This window comes from Protopterus annectens, chromosome 7.part0, assembly GCF_019279795.1.
Source record: "Protopterus annectens isolate FY-2018-M chromosome 7.part0, PAN1.0, whole genome shotgun sequence".
Taxonomy (NCBI): domain Eukaryota; kingdom Metazoa; phylum Chordata; order Ceratodontiformes; family Protopteridae; genus Protopterus; species Protopterus annectens.
Genome location: NC_056739.1, coordinates 653987204 through 654005232, shown reverse-complemented (window position 1 = coordinate 654005232; position 18029 = coordinate 653987204).

The window sequence follows — 18029 nt, the reverse complement described above, 5'->3', positions numbered from 1 at the left end:
AAATACCTATCTTCTCAGTTCTGGGCAAACTTCATGAAAAGATACTACTTTCCTCCAAATTACATGGATTCTGGCGTGGACAAAGTACTATGATAGTACTTTAGTCCGTAACTGATGATATCCTGCTAAACTGTGATGGTGGCCTCGTTACAGGTGCCCTATTTATAGACCTAACAGAGGCATTTAACCTCACTAATTACAATGTTCTCTAAAACAATCTAATTTAAATTTGTACCAGTCCAGATGCCTCTACCTGATTTAAAAAAGTTCCTTACTGACAGACATATCAGAGATAAAATAGGATCCTTCCGATGAGAGTCTCCATCTATTACCAAAGGTGTACCACAAGAATCAATTCTTTCCCCTCTCCTGTTCTCTATATTCACTATCAAACTTCCCTCTGGCCTCTCCCATCTCCCACTTATCCTCTATGGTGATGACATGGTCATTCACTGATCAGGGCACTCTCACACCAACACTGATTGCCAATTCCAGTCAGACTTACATGAGCTCCATCACTCTCTCATAAGCCATAAACTACTTATCAACCCCATCTAGAATTAAACTCCACAAACTACTTCAGCAATGAAAAACAGATCTAACCCATTGTTAGCATTACAACTCCACAAACTACTTCAATTCCACATATTCACTCCCTGTGCAGCTAGACTATATGAAAAACCATTCTCACACAACGTGAGACACTAGTCAGAAGCCACACCAACACTCATTACCTCAGAACCAAACTCCACAGCACTGCACATGCTTTCTCCTCTCAGGCACCTACTCTTTGGCAAGCCCTGCCTATCGACATTAAGGAATCAATGCTTATTCCAAATTCAGAATGCAACTCAAAAAGCACTTCATCAAAGCCAAATGCTTCAACACATGACATATTATCTAACCTATCATCTTTCTGAGTCTCTTCTCCTCTCTCACGAGAAGTACATTACATTCAGTTTGATAGTACATTTTACTGTATTTGTGCATTAGAATCTATATGTACATTTTTTTCTTTGTAATTGGTCTGAACTACTCTATTACTGCTTCATTTCTGTATTTTTGTTTGTAAATATTTTGTATTCAGCCAGGTTGATCCTGAAATTGCTCAGTATTGATCAGTGCACTACCCTAGTAAACAAAGTAAATACAAGCTCTAGCAGTAATATTTAGTTGCATTTCCACTGAGGGAGTCATCAGTTGTCCTAACTCCTTTTCCTACACTGGTGGTCCTATTACAGGAAAGCAAAACAAAAGTAATTTTCTGGCCACTTTAGTACAAGGTTGTAAGGGATATTTGGTGCAGTATGTTTGTTAATCAATATTTTCACTATTTCTCTGCAGAGTGGATTTTACTTTTTCACTTAGCTTTCCTGGGGAAAAGGGTGCATATACTCACATAGTTTTCAGGTGGATATACTCTCGTCTGCTTATCAAAATTAAAAGAAAACTGTGCATACTTTTTTCTCCTCTTAGAGGTTTTACCTTGAAGGGTGAGGTTTAGTTTATTTTTTATTACCTGACCTTACTGTGTTTAAATCGTCTGGACCCTACAGTCATAGGATCTTAGGATCATAGGAAGCTACTAGACTAATGGCACTAGGGCCCTTACAAGCCTAGCCAAGGTTTACCCTTATTTCCATAATCAGCACCTATCACAGGTGGCAATAGGTGCTTAGGTCCAAGAGAGGTACATAGCTGCAGTCCCTGCAACTAACATGTGCTCATGCAGTGATTAATTCCTACTGGTGGAATGTCCATCCCACTTCACTTCCCCCCACCCCCAATTCCTCAGCCACCCCTACCTCTCCATTTTGCACACACCTGTCTCTAACCCCCCATGCACACACTTTTGACTACCCATTAAAGGTGGACAATGCATTACTAAATATCAGAATGTATAGTTCACTTCCCCAGCCCCCTCACTGTCACTTACTGTAACCCAGAACCTTCACTTCCATCTCACAAATGCCTTTCTCTACATGGCAGTCACACACGTCTACCTATACATTCCCTTTACCTCATGACATATTATCATGTGACTAATTTTCCTAAACACCTATACAAATATATTCCATTTTCCTCTTAGAGCTCTTCATTAGAGACAGAGACTGAATACACTGCAAGTCCCTCGCACCACTCAGATTCTCCAGTTCCTTCCCTTATTGCCATCCTCTCCTGTGCATTAATTAAAGCCAAAAACTTCCCTAATAAACTTTACCAGATAAACAACATTCCCAGAACCCACTGAATCTTGGATCAAACATAACATCCCCAATATTCAAAACTTACTTCCCTCCTAGAAATGCCTATAAGACTTGAGACAAGGCAAGAAGCTTGGTTGGGTATGCTCATTCTTTATAAAAGCCACCTTTAACTCATCCATCATTGTTCAAGCCAAACCTCCTCTGACAATGAACCTAACTGGTTCCTAATAAAGTTCCCTCATGGAAAAACATTAACCTAATAGCTGTCGCCTGTCACTTACCTTCCTCCTTGAGCCTCACTTGTTATTGCCTCAGCTTTCATAAAAACATCATCATCATCTGTGGACAGCTTTTATAAAAACATCATCATCATCTGTGGAGATTTTAATATTAGCTTCCTAGGATTCCCAAAAAATGACATTGCTGAGTTGATAGTGAATACTAACTTCATACAATTAGTCAATGACACTACCCATTCTAATTTCCTAACTAGGGACAACCCCCTCCTCGATCTGCTAGTCACTAATAACTCTTAACATTATCTTTAAAATCTGTGTTTTTACAACCTCATTCAACAACCTACCATCACATCCAAATACCTGCAAGAATCACCTGGTCCCCAATTACCCAATATACAACCCCAGCTCTACTGCCACAGTTCTAATAAATACCTTATTTCAGCTTCAAGATCCTCCCCGGGATTCATGAAGCTTGTGCCATGAGCTGGAGTAGTATCGGCAATCTAGCGCCAAATATGGCCATCGAGCGATTCAGGTAAAAGCTGTTTCCACATACACTACCAGTGTACGCCAGAGCTGTGCAGCTCCCTGTGCATGCATGCTAATTACCCCATGCGCAGCAGTGTAGCACGCAAATGAAGGTATATAGTGATTCATGAAGTTGTGCAGGTGTAGCATAACCATGTAGAAATGTAAACCAAAAAAATGGTTTACATGTTATCAAACATAAAATCGGAGCCATGAAAGTGGACCAAACTTGCGTATTATAATGTTAATATATGCCAATGGCTAAATATATAGCCAATGGCATAAAACAACATGCACAACATATAAAAAATAACATTTAATTTCATGGCCACACCAACGCAAAGTAAAATCGCAGTGCATCAGTGCACAAACAGGATCATAAGGAAAATATATTTAGATGTCATAAAACTGTAATGTAACACAATTCATGATATCCCCATAATAGTCAATGGCATGCATGCTACACCACAACCATGGCGCAAAGGTTGCTAAGGGTATGTGACAGTGTTCCATGTGGTAACTAGGAATTAGCAGTCAATGCCATGCAAATGAGCCAAGTAATACTGAATCGCAAACATCCCGCTGGCATAAGGATGTACCACGCAGCGTAGCATTGCAACACTGAGGAGTGGCCTGGAGGTAAACATGACATCAAGAGAGGGGCACGCCACCGTAGCTGTAAGCACATTGGATCATTGCTAATTCATGTTGCATGTTGCTAAGCAAAGCCGCAGGATAGGGGTTTGGAAGTAGCCATAGCTTTGCTTAGCTGAGCACACAAGGTAACCGAAAGTTCATGTGAACGTGGATGAAAACATGCATGAAACCCGGTAAACGGATGTGCTCAGCGTGCACCACAGCTGAAACAGGAAGGATATGGGGAAGACAATAAGGAAATGCTGCAGCAAGTTAATTGGCGTACAAATGAGTAATTAACACCTAGAAACCCACAGTGGGCCATAGACCACAGCTAACAAGGCTGCTAGCAGCTACCTGCAGAACAGGAAAGGGGAGGTGCCATACAGCAAAGAAAAAAGAACTGTCACAACAGAACAAAGCAAACTTGCTGTAGATCAGCTACATAACACATTTCCCAACACAATCCTGGGTTGTGGAAGCACAAAACAAGAAAAGCAGCAGCTGGATGCATGCCTGACAATGGGAAGTGAATCAGGTTGAAAATAGAAGTAAAGGGCAATAGATGAATCATGGCAGACAAGCGTAAGCCAACACTAAAGGCCCCACAATATGCAGTACCTGCTATAAAACCAATAATTAAGATACCCTGCAGCTGGAATAACACAAACACACCCAATTACACCAGCATCATCCATTGCACAATAGTATAAGGTGTGAAAGCCCCACACACATACTTGTGTATTCCCAGACACTCTGCACCATTGGTATATACAGACTGGGAACTTTTAATATGTATATGTTAGGGGCAGCCATAGCTTTGATTCACCAGCATGTGTTGGAGACTGACGGTGGTGTGGAGGATGATGCTGAAAACCATCTCAGGCACCAGAAGCCGAGATGAGTGTTCAGACCAAGGGTAACTTACCAGGGGCTACATGATCTGGAGATAGCAGAGTGTTACAGGGTGGACAGGGACATCATACAGCAACTTGTTGAGCTGTGCCGGCCATGCCTCAGAGCCAGAAGTAACTGAGGGGAACCCATCTCAGTGGACACGAAGGTATGTGTAAGCTTGATAATACTAGCCACAGGTACCTTCCAAAGGCCAGCTGGGGATATCATGGAGATCTCACAGGCATCAGCATCCAGAGTACTCCACCAGTTCCTGGATGCCATGTTACCACATGCCAATGAGCATATATACTTTCCCTGAACACAGGAGGAGTTGGCCAGTAATATGCGTCTCTTCCACCATGTGGCGGACTACCCGGAGGTACTGGGTGCAATAGACTGCATGCACATACACATCAAATCACCACCCAGTGAGCAGGGTAGGCGCTACATAAAGCGCAAAGGATTCACCTCCATCAACTGCCAGGTCATGTGCAATGCCCAGGGCATTATCATGGCTGTGTGGGCTGGCAGTTCTGGAAGCTATCACGACTCCCACATCTGGCATGCCTCACAGCTGTATCAGGTATTTGCCAGGGGGGACATCCCATATGGCCACCTGGTGGGGGATGCTGGCTAAGCACTTGAACCGTGGATGACGACACCCATCAGAAATGCACACACAGCGATGGAAGAATGCCATAATGAGGCACACGCAGAAACCAGAATCATCATAGAGCACGTGTTTGGGATCCTGAAATCACAGTTCTGTTGCTTGGACATATCTGGTGGAGCCTTGCAGTACTCTCCAGGAATGTGCGCCCACATCTTCATAGTATGTGCCATGCTACACAATTTGATCCTGCGGAAACAGCTGCCACAGGGACAGAATGGTGAAGGCCCTCACAGTCCACCACCATTGCCAAGGGACCCACAGGCACAGGGGGACTTACACCATGAACACCCTGTGCTAGCCCCAGTAGGCAGACGGAGGTGTGCCCAGTATGCCTATGCCTTGGCAAAGAGGGAACATATAGCACACACACTGACAGTGTAAGCACTCATGGACTGACACCCTTCTCCACCTGCACACACAGCAAACATGGATGGCACACACACACACGACGACCTGTAAATTGACATGTATAGGTGGTCTACTGTGTGCATCCTACATAGGTAGCCCTCAACTATTGTACACACAACTGCCATTGGCACAAGGTAAGTCAATACCTGAACAGTATATTAAGCTATCAGCATGTGTCCATCCTGTATGTACAGGTTCATAGATACACAGGTAAGTACATGCCCAACCGCCAAGGCCACTCATAAGCATAGGCAAAATGTGTTTGCTGTCGCCACCCTATCGATCAACTAACTGTCCCTCTGTGGAGCAGAGCCACTTGCGGGATCCCTGGGGTGTAGCTACTGTTCACCACCCACTCTGCAAGGATTCCCCAGAGTGTCGGTGAGGGGTTTTGTATAATGTAATCAGGGATGTAGTTCCAAATAATGGGGTATATCCCTGACAGGAATCTTCACAGATGTTTTCATGTTACATAGTATACCTTAAACACAGCTTACATATATAGGTAGTTCTCCACAGAATAATAGACATGGAACACACAACTGCTGAAATGTGCGTTAATCCCCCTTGCACTACCAGTGCCTGCTCTGAGAGGTAAGATATCACTGCCAGGATTAGAACACTCAACCATGTACACATTCATCACAATAACATACCACTAAGCTACCTGAGATGTACCAATGGCAGTCATGTATACTAACAGGATAAAACACAAAAGGTAGGAATGTGTTGAAATAGGACAAACCGGCATGTACACAATGAAAGGTGTATGTTTTAGATATATATATATATATATATATATATATATATATATATATATATATATATATATATATATATATATATATATATATATATATATATGTATATATCTATATATATATATATATATATATATATATATATATATATATATATATATATATATATATATATATATATATATATATATATATATATATATACATAGGTTCATAGGTTCATAGGTTCATACTAGGCTATCTGCCCAAGGGCATTTACAAGCCTAGCCCATCGTTTTGTGGCTTACGCCACCCCTTTAGTATGGGGAACTATACCCCTTATTTTGCTGTGCCTCTGTCGAGCAGTGACACTGAGGTAATCCCTGGGGTATATCTGCAATCTCCCATCCATTGGTCAAGATTTCTCTTGAACAAGGCCAGCGAAGTGCTCTGCCTCACATGTACCGGGATTTTGTTCCACAGCATAGGGAGTCTTTGGGTGATGAATCTATCCCTCCAGCACGTCCTATTAATAGCCATGTCGAGGTTTAAGTCTCCTGCCCTTGTGGCTCTGATGGATCTAGATTTTTTGAGGTGAAGCATATTCATCAAATCTGGGTTTGACATGGCCTTGTATGTTAGGCAAAGGTCACCTCTGAGCAAGCGGTATATAAATATATAAAGAGAGAGAGAGAGGGAGAGACAGAGAGAGATATGTCGATATATGGGGATATACATATATATATATATATATATATATATATATATATATATATATATGTGTGTAGATATATAGATAGGTTAACAACATCTACATAATCATGGAGGTACATATAAATAGGATACCTACCACATACTGACTGCTTTACATACCGACGCACGTAATCCCAAGGCTTAAGGTCAGAAAAAACACAGTACCGAAACACCAGATGCGCGAGGTTTAATCTCGCAATGTTAATGGACAGTTAGTCAGTGCTTCTGATGTTGCGGTTTGGTTACTGTGTATACGTGTGTTTCTTAGGGCTGTAGTGTGTGTAAGTGTGTGTTCTGTGTGTGGTGTGTGTTCTTGGGGGACTGTAATGTGTGGTTGTGGGTTAGCTTTGTGTGTTTGCACGACCTAGGATGTAGAATATTAAAGTAGGGGGTGGTGTGGGGGGGAACAGACACCTACATGGGAGGGTGTAGGGGGGCTTGGCCACCTGCTCATACATAGTGTAGGATGGTTTGTTTGGATGTGCTGGGTAGCAGTGTGTCTATGTGTGCATGTGTGTGTTCCATATTTGTGTTACCTTCGCGAGTTACTGTCAATGTTGTTAATGTGGGGTATGGGAGTCTGTTCCCGGGTCTGTGTGCATCAGAACACTGTGGTTTTGGGATTCCGTAGGTCTCCTGCATACAGCAGTTGAAGTGTTCACATATGTGTATAACACAGACCATAGCAATCACACATTGCGCCACTACCAACCTTTATGAACAAAGAATATGGAGAGTATATGCCTATACACCATTACAAATATGTGCTATGTACATGAGCCAATAATAGTGTTACCACCTGTTCCACTTTGCGAGGGATACTCCCTCTTTGGGTGGTTGTGTCATGACCAAATATATTAAACATGGCAAATGTCCTGGGATTGTAGGACATAATTATGTCCCATATGTACTGTAAAAGTTGCATACAATAGTTATTTCTGTATCTAAAGTATCTACATGGTACAGGAAACAGGGTAAGTTACTAAACTGCTACAAGAAAAAGCTTATAATTAGGAAAGAAACGAAAGTTCTATCCCTTGTACTGACCGTGGGTTTGTGTCAGCCTGTAAAATTATTTATTTATTTATTTATTTTATTTTGATTTTACATTTGTTGACCGGGCTAGTCTAGCTGGATCAAAGTCCATTTTCAGTAGAGGCCCGGGGAGAAAAGCTCCACAGATAAAAGCAAGGTAATTGAAAAACAAGTACAATACACTTATGAGACAGGCAATGAGCAAAATACAATGATATTAGTCCAGGTATGGTTGTACAAATCTAAGAAAAAACAAATAATACCAACTATGCATTGAATGCTTTCGTACTACTTACTGAAGTTCAAATGTAATGGATACTTATAAAAACATTAATTGTAAAAATTTTTTTTTTTTTTTTTTTTAATTCATGTTTGAGAATGGTAGTAACAATGTAATCATTAAGTCATTATGTGATCGGAGAGAAACATTACAGAGTTGATTAAAGAAATATGAAAGTAGAAAGATGAGAGCAGGTTAGTCTGGATTGGTGCAAGAGCATAGCCAGAAATTGTTTAGATGTAAAAGAAGTTGTTTTTTAAAGAGAGGAAGAGTGGGTAGAGAGGAGATATGTGTGGGGAGGTTATTCCATATTTTACCAACTGAGTTTGAGAAAAGGCAGTTTCCTGCAGAATTTGTAATTCTAATAGTGTTGACTTGTAGCTTTTCGGAGGAGCGTAGTTGTTTCAGGTTACTGTAAGGAGACAAGAGGTTGCTAAGGGTTGGTGTTTTTGATGGTTGATAAAGAATTTTGTGTGCTATTAGAAGTTGTTGATAGATAAGCTTGTTAGGAAGTTCCAACCAGTGTAATACTTTCAGGTTTAGACAGTGGTGGGTTCTATACTTAGATGCTGTGGCAAATCGAGCTATATTGTGGTAAGATGTAGTTAGTTTCCTAAGGTTACCTTTAGAGAGATTAGTGTAAATAGGGGAAGCATACAGCAGGGTAGAGATAAGATGGGATTGTGTTAAGGTGGTCCGTGCTTTGGGTGTAAGGAAGGGTTTGATTCTATACAGTGAGCCAATCTTTTTATTCACTGCTTTTATTGTGTTATTGATGTGATAATCAAAATTAAGATTATTATCAATAGTAACACCTAGCAGTTTTGTAGTAGAGTCAGGGGAAATGTAGGAATTATCACTTGCAGTAATAGTGAAGTTTAGTTGAGTAGATTTGTGGGTAGGTGAGAATAGTAATAGCTTAGTTTTTTTGGGGTTCAGGAGAAGACATCTTTTTGAGAACCATTGTTCAACGGTTGAAAAGGTTGATTGGGTCAGAGACTGGAGTTCTATTTGAGAGGAAGCTGTACAAATTATGGTAGAATCGTCTGCATATTGTATGCAGGTAGTGTTTTGGATAGATGATTGGAGATCATTAATAAAGACAGAAAATAAAAGTGGGCCTAGTATAGATCCTTGGGGTACTCCTAGAGAGATGGGTAGTAGAGCGGATAGAGAATTTTTCCAGAGTACTGCTTGTTGCCGGTTTTCAAGATAGGATGAAAACCAGGTTATTGAAGAGTAATCCAGGGCAAGGGATTTAAGTATGTGTAGAAGAAGTATATGGTTTACCATATCGAAGGCTTTTGATAGGTCTAGGAAAAGTGAAGAGGTTAGTTTGTTGTTGTTATGGTTGCAGTTGATAGTGTTGGTAAAAGAAAGTAGAGCTGTGGTAGTACTGTGTGAGGGTCTGAATCCATGTTGAGTGTTAGCTAGTAGGTTGTTATGGAGGAGATGGTTGAGTAGTTGTTTGTGTATACATTTTTCCATGATTTTGGCTAGAGGAGATAATAGTGCAATGGGGCGAAAGTTAGAAAAGTCAGTAGATTTACCTCCTTTGTGTAAGGGTATGATGTATGATATTTTCCAAATTGCTGGGAAAGTACTTTCTTTTATGGATCTGTTTATTAGGATAGAGACAGGGTAGGCAATAGATTTAGCTGCTATTTGCAGGAATTCAGCAGGAAGCTTATCTGCTGAGGGGGTAGTGGGTTTCAGTTTTTGTAAAAGTGATTGTATATAGGAGGTGGATATGGGTTGAAGTTGAAGGGGAGGGAGAGAGTCGTCGATCCTACTTAAGAGCAGCTGAGAAGTGTCAGGAGATAGGTGGTCAGCTAGACTCTGTATGGAAGTGGTAAAGAAAGTATTGAAGTTGTTGGCTATTAAAGAGGGATCATCAGGGTCAGAGTCCTGTGGGTTGGGTGTAACTGTTTTGCCTGGGGTAAGTAGATTGTTAATCGTAGACCAGAACTTTTTTGGTTCTTTTGTAGTGGATTGCTGAAGTTTGCAGTAATAATTCTTTTTATCTGAAAGGATGGCGCTTTTGGTACTGTTTCTAAGCTCTCTAAAGGTTTGATGATCTGTTGGGTTTCTAGAGGAATGCCATTTGCTCCAAGATTTATTTCTGAGTTTTATTTTATGTTTAGTATTAGAGGTTAGCCAGGGTGCTGTTTTAGTTTTTATTCTAATGGTGCGACTTGGGGCATGTTGGTTTAGGATTGCAAGGAATGCTGAGTTGAAGTGCTCAACAGCCTTGTCGAGTGTGAGGTGTTTTAGAGGGGTCCAGTTGTATTGTGAAAGTTCTGTTTGAAATAGCTCGGGATTAAATTGTTTTTTGGAGTGTAGTGTTTTGTGAGAGGAAGGTAAGTTTAGGTTAGTTTTAGCTCTAATGGTGTAGGTGAGGGAATGATCACTTAGGTCATCTGGAAGGATGCCAGTTTGGTAGGTTTGCAGGGGGGAGTTAGTAAGGATCCAGTCTAGGGTAGTTTCTTTGTTGCTTTTTTTATTGATTCTAGTGGGACTATTAATGAGTTGTTTGAAACCATGAAGGTTTATATGGGAAGTAGGGTTAGTATTGTTACATGGTTTCCAATCAATGTTAAAGTCCCCAAGGAATAGTGTTTCTTGAGGGAGTTTATCAGAGAGTTGTTGTAGAATTTGTTCTAAGGTGGGGATATTATTTCCTGGGGGAGATAAGCACAAATGATGTTTATTGCTTTAGAAGTGTTGATTTGTATTTTGGAGCAGATTATTTCGGCATTGTTGTCTTGGGTGAGGGTAAGGTCAAGAAGAGTAAGGTTTAGGTTTGTTTTATATATGATTGCTACTCCCCCACCCTTCCTGGTGGTGCGATCAAGTCTAACAATGTTATAGCCTGGTGGGGTAATTTCTATGTCTTTGATTGAAGGCTTTAGCCAAGTTTCTGATAAGCATAACATATCAAAGTTGTGTGTCTCTAGTAGGGCATGGAGCTGACTAGTTTTATTACAGATGCTTCGTATATTGAGATGGGCCACGGATAGTAGGTTAGAGGGTTTAGAGGGTAAGGTAGAGAATGGTTTGGTATGGTTTCTATGTGTTATGGTTTTATTATCTTGTGGGCCTGGGTTGGGGTGTATGTCACCATCTTGTAGTAGATGGAGTAGTGTAAAATTTTTTTCTAGTCTGAGTATTTGGAAAGCATCAAGTATTTTCTTACTTTTAGATTTTAGTAGTTTGCAGTGTAGTAGTCTGTGGTATTTGGCAAGAAGGTAGATGGATTGTGAGGAGGTATGTAAGAAGGATGGGGATGGAGATGTTTCTGGTGTGCATGTGTGTTTTGATGGAAGTGAAAGAGAAACAGTTAGAGAGTATTCATATGAGGTTAGGAAGTAAGTAGCAATAAGAGAGGAAAATAGTAAAAAGGAGATAGGTATATTCAGTTTTGACTGGAGGAAACTTATAGTCATGGTAATGTAGTTGGAGGTTAGTTGAGAAGATGGATGTAGTGAAATGGTGTGTTGTAAGGTTAGAGTATTTAGGAGGGAAGGACAAATGATAAGGACTGTGATGTATTATGTGTATTAGTAAGAGAGGGGTGGGGCTAGTTATTGTAAGTAAGTGGGTGTATCCAGTTACAGGAGTACAGCCCAGTTTGGGTAGCTTTGAATTTGATTGGGGAGAGGAGTAAAGGGGCGTGACTATAGGTAAGATAAATGTAGGACCCCTGGGGGTGGGTGGGAATTGGGGGTAGGGAGGGGAGCGGAGTGAGCCAAGACTTAACGGAGCGGAAGAGCCAAAAAGAGAGGTTGAGGGAAAACAATCAGTGGAGTGCTTATAGAAGGTAAGTAATCCAAGGGGATGGAAGAATGCTTGGTGTATAAGGACTAAGTGAGGTAGGCTGGAAATAAGAGAGACAGAAGCTGAGAGGAGAATGTACAGAGGTTAACAGATAGTAGGACACTTAGGAAATTATTAGGGAGAAAGAGGTTTGCAGGGATAAGCAATACTAGGAGTAGGGAGCCACCTAGTGGCCTCAGCAGGTATTTGCTACGAGGACTCCTTACAAGGCTTGTGGCTAGGAAGGGGGGCAGGTAGCTAGAGATACTAATGGGTGTTGGTGGGTCATGTGGATGGGAAAAGCTAGGGTAGCCTGCTAGCTGATCTTGCTTTAAGAATAACAATTTTGCAGGATGTGAGAAGCTTACAATAGTGTTATGAAAACCTGGAAGAGTTATAGGACGTACTTTCTTGTGTCCTTTCAGGAGGAGGCTATCCAAAATTGTAAGCTTAGGTCCCTAGGTAGGGAAGGCGACAGGAGTCTTAGGTAGGGTACACTTTCCCAGACCTTCTGGAGGTCAGAAAGTAATAGAGCTGGGAAAAGAATGGAGAAGGAAAGGATTAAGATGTGAAGCAACAAAACATGTGAGAAAGCAGTTGAAAATACAGCAAATAACAATTGTCTTATAAAACATTTAAACATATACCAGTGGTTTTAGGGCAGTAATGCAGGGTAAAAGCAAACAAATATAACTTCATGCATTGGAATCAGTAAATGCAAATACATAAGCTAAAGTGATTAGATGCAGCTAAACACTATATGATATACAGTGGTAAGTGTATTTAACCCAATCAACTAGAGATATTGGATACTCAAACCAGGTAGACAGTAAATGTAAACAATGTACTATAGTTGGAATAACATTTGGAAGCAGACTGACTTATACTGAATAGCTACATAGGCTAGGGGAATGAATGTAAGAGAAAATGAGTAGGGGAGGTTAGGAATAAACCGCAGGGGTATGTAGGCCTCGAGCATATAATTTAGAGGGAAACAGTGCATTGTGGAAAGCTCAAATAGAATAGCAAGTGGTAGATCGAATAAAATAAATAAGGGTGGGAAAGGAGCAGTTTAAAGTACGCAGTCTACTGCAGGAGTTAGGATAAGAAAAAATCAGATACATAAGGGGGGAAAGCGTAGCAATGATATTGTTTGTTCTGCACTTTAAAGAGCAAAGATAGTAAATGAGCTTGTAAAGGAAATATCAAACACATAAAACTGGGAAATAAAACTTAGCGCTACTATTTTATGTTCTGCACTTTAAAGGGCAATGATACTATGTGAGCTTGTGAACAGATGGTTCGCTGCTCTCTCCACGTGCTACAAGCGGTAGCAGCACTGGAAGGCGTAACTAAGTAAAAAAGGGAAAATACGCTATGTAGACAGACAGTAGGAGAAGATTAGCGAGTCGGGGCAGTATGGGTTCAGGGAGGAATATGTGCGCACGAAGAGGTTAGTTAGGAGAGTACTTGCGACAGGCACCCATAAGCAAGGAAATCTGTGAGAGAGGCTGGCGCGTATAGGTTAGTTTGCAAAGAACACGCAAATGTCCCAGAATGTATTAGGGAAAGTTTGCGATGGAACGCGCGACCAAATCAGCATGAAAACTAAAGATGTGTGTCAGATGTGTGTCCCAAAAAGGACCCACTATAGACATATGAAAAGGTGGCAACGCTAGCCAAAGAAGGTCAGTCACCAACACAACTACAATGACTGCAAATACCTATGACAGAAATACACAACTATCATGTAGCAACACATTATTACATTCAGGTGTATTACCGAAGGGATTCAAGGACTAACATCACCTGCATGCTATACAGGAACCACATAACAGTGCCTTAATGAATCAGCCTACAATTACCATTGTATTAGTCCACAAAAGGATAGGTGTTCAAAGAGGGAAGGAATGCTCACACACATAGTGATTATTTATAAAAGCAGGTCCTACACACCTGCATTTGCTAAGCACACCCACCATCACCCCCAAACATATTACAATACAAACTGTAATAACATCACAAATCATACAGACACTGCACGACATCTGCAGAAGCCTTAACATACCTTGTCAGAGACACACTAACATGGCCCTGTGTGAAATAGCTGCTGTTATACAATGGAACAGCTGCTGATGTAATAGGGTTTGTTTGCACTAATCCCATTTCAGAGGGTTGTGTGTACACCAAGATGTGTTAGCAGTTAGTGAGTAACAGCACAGTATACTACACTTGTACACCAAATCGAGGATGTCTGGTAAGCACACTGTACACCACATAACAGTTCATGCATAGCCATACGGCCTTGAGCTGGCCAAACATCCTTGTCAGACTTAAACATCTGCAGAAGTATCAGGTACAAACAAACCCTGCATAAGTAGCACTGTTCCGAAATATAACAGCTGTACTCACATGTAGAACTAAATCCTCTAGCCATTACACACAGTCCACGGGAGTGATAAAGCTAATATATCTCTGTGTGTCTCCATATAGTTGTTGAAATATATCGCAATAACACATCTAGGCCATCTCCCTCGAAAGTAAGGCAAACGGACAACGCCCAAAAGGAGTACTCACTTATACACCACTGTTGCCATGGTATCGGCTAATGGAGTAGCTGCACAGCTGATGTGCATCCAGTTAACTACTTTGGAACAGCAATTGGTGGACAGGATACCACATGTTACCGATATGTAACTAGAAAAGGATGTGTTATCACACATTCAAACCATCCGTATATACCAGTGGAACGTTACAAAGAACATTGAAACACAAACCAAAAAGGATTGAATCAACTGTTAACGACAACTCAGGTTACTAATAAGGTATGTAGAACAGTCAGTATGTCTGTGTATGTAGTACTATTCTGTAGTATTTAAAGTGCATGCAATCCATATAGTGCAAACAGTTATCTTGTAGTGATGTATTGTTGAGCATAGTAACTATTGTAGTATTTGTGTGTGTACTGCTTAAGATCACAAGGCAAAAACTGCATACACTACAAGGGATGCTATATAAGGGCTTTGAACAGAAATACTCCTCACCAGCCGACGTCAGTGACAAGGCTGGTCCAACAAGTATGTGCTATAACAGGGGATAGTATATGCTGATATATTGTAACTGTAGCCATATGTATGGGTGTAATACAGAGAATAACATGTGGAAGGTTGGGCCACTGTGCAAGTATGTTTTGCATTGTGGGATACTGTGCCAATAACTGTGTAATGTACAGTATTGTAGGCAGATATGTATTACAAGCTACATAGCATTACTGTAATGGTAGGCAAACATTAGTTATGTCAATTGGCATTTACAATACATAATAACAGGATACATATGTCTTTTAGTGAGCCAACAGTTTATCAGCATGATAGCAAAGTAAAATGGAAGAGCTACTTAACTATCCATGCATATAAGACATGTAATATGTGCAAAGGTAGGTACTAGGCTGTCTTACCAAGGGTGTCTGTAAGCCTAGATGACGTGTGTTGTCTTTCGCCACCCCCATAGGTTGGTTCCCTGTGCCTCTGAATGGCAGAGCCAATAGTTCCCTGTGCCTCTGTCCAGCAGAGCCACTGCAGTGATCCCCGGGGTACATGTCTGTCTCCCATCCACACGTCAAGTTTTCCCTTGAAGAGTGCTCATGAGGGGCCCTGCCTGATGTACATTGGAATCACGTTCCAAAGCATAGGGAGTGTCTGGGACAGGAATCTATCTGTCCAGCATGTCCTACTCATCGTAGTGGTTAGGTGTATATCCCTAGAGCATGTGTCTCTCAGGGTCTTCTGTTTAGGTGGAGCATATCCATAGTTTCATAGTTTCATAGTTTAGTACTAGGCTATCTGCCCTGGGGCATTTGCAAGCCTAGCTCTAGAGATGTGGCTTTCGCCACCCCATGTAGTGGTACTAAGGTGTATAGAATAAATTTAGAATACTGTGCCTTTGTCTAGTAGTGACACATTGAAGACCCCCTTACTTATTAAAATTAGTTTACTGTGCCTCTGTCAAGTAGCGACACAGGGGTGGCCCCCGGGGTAAACCTACGATCTCCCATCCACTCGTCAAGATTTCTCTTGAAGAGAGTCAGTGAGGGGCTCTGCCTAACATGGACTGGGAATTTGTTCCAGAGTATGGGAAGCCTCTGAGTTATGAATCTGTCCCTCCAGCAGGTTCTATTCATGTTTGTACTGAGGTTTAAATCTTTGGCTCTCGTGGTTCTTATGGATTTGGATTTTTTGAGGTGGAGCATGTCCATCAATTCCTGGTTGGACATGGCCTTGTACATCAGGCACAGATCACCTCTGAGCAGGCGGTATGCTACTGAATAGAACTGGAGTTTCTTTAGCCTGGCAGCATATGACATATGTTGGAGACCCTTGATCCTCTTGGTGAGGTACTTCTGGGGTCTCTCCAGCTGTTGTAAGTGCCGGGTGAGGTACATACCAAATGGGGCATTGTACTCAATCATGAGCCTGATAAGGGAGGAGTATAGGGGCACGATGACCTCCTTTGATCTGGATGTGAACCCCTTCATGATAAGGTGGGCAAGGTAGAAAGTCTTTCTAACCACTTTGGCAATGTGGGTGTCAAATGAGAGGTCACTATCAACTTGGGACCCCAGGTCTCTGATTACTTTTTCGGTACTCAGTGGGTTACTGTCTATGTGATAATTTGTGGGTAATTTGTTTTTCCCAAAGGGGATGACTATACATTTCTTGGCATTCAGTTTAAGGCCATGATTCCGGCACCAGTTGTCCATTTCAGTGAGGCCTTTCTGTAGGATGTATGTGTCAGCTGGTGTATTGACTATGGCGCCTAGTTTGCAGTCATCTGCAAACTTTGTCAGCCACAACCCTCCCATGTTTGCTTTCACATCTGAGAAGTAAATGCCGAACAAGAGGGGTCCCAGGACAGAGCCCTGTGGGACACCACTTGTGACTGGCTTTGAGTCTGACATGGCTCCCGCAATCTTGACTTTATGGGTTCTGTTCTTTAGCCAGTTTGCAACCTATCTTGTGACATATGGATTTACATTTAAGCTGTTTAGCTTATCTATGATCCCCGAGTGGGGTATTGTGTCGAAGGCTTTAGCCAAGTCCAGGTAGGCTGTATGGACTGCCTTGCCCTCATCAATAGCTCTAGTGACTGTTTCAAAAAAGTCAACCAGGTTCAAAAGGCAGGATCTGCCTTTTACAAAGCCGAACTGGGTGGGATCAAGTGTCTGTAGGTCCCCAATGTTGTTGTTTATGAGTTCCATAATAATTCTTTCCATAACTTTGCAAACCAGGCTGGTCAAGCTTATGGGGCGGTAGTTCCCAGGGTCTGTAGTGGAGCCTCCCTTGTGGAGTGGGACCACTGTTGCTGTACGCCAGTGTTCAGGTACATATCCTGTAGTAAGGCTAAGGTTAAATAACATTTTTATATGCGGATTTAGCTCCTCTTGGAGTTCACGTATCACGCAGCCGGGGATACCATCAGGTCCCATAGATGCTGTGTTTTTTGCTTTGCTGAGGGCGGCTCTCACCTGGACATCAGAGATGACAGGGAGGTTACATTCAGCTGGGATGAGTATTTCTTCTTTTGGAGGTGAGGGAGGGGAGAAATTTGCACTGAACCTGTCTGCCAGAATGTTGGCAATATCTGTGGGTTCGGTAAATTTTTTGTCATTGTGTACTAACTCTGAGCATATCTGAGGGTTTCCACCCAGGTTTCTAACATCACTGAAGAATGCCTTGTGGTTATCTTTAGTGTCCTTGGTGATTTTTCTCTCAAAGTTGGCCTTGGATGTTTTTATGAGAGAACATTGCTTTCTACTAG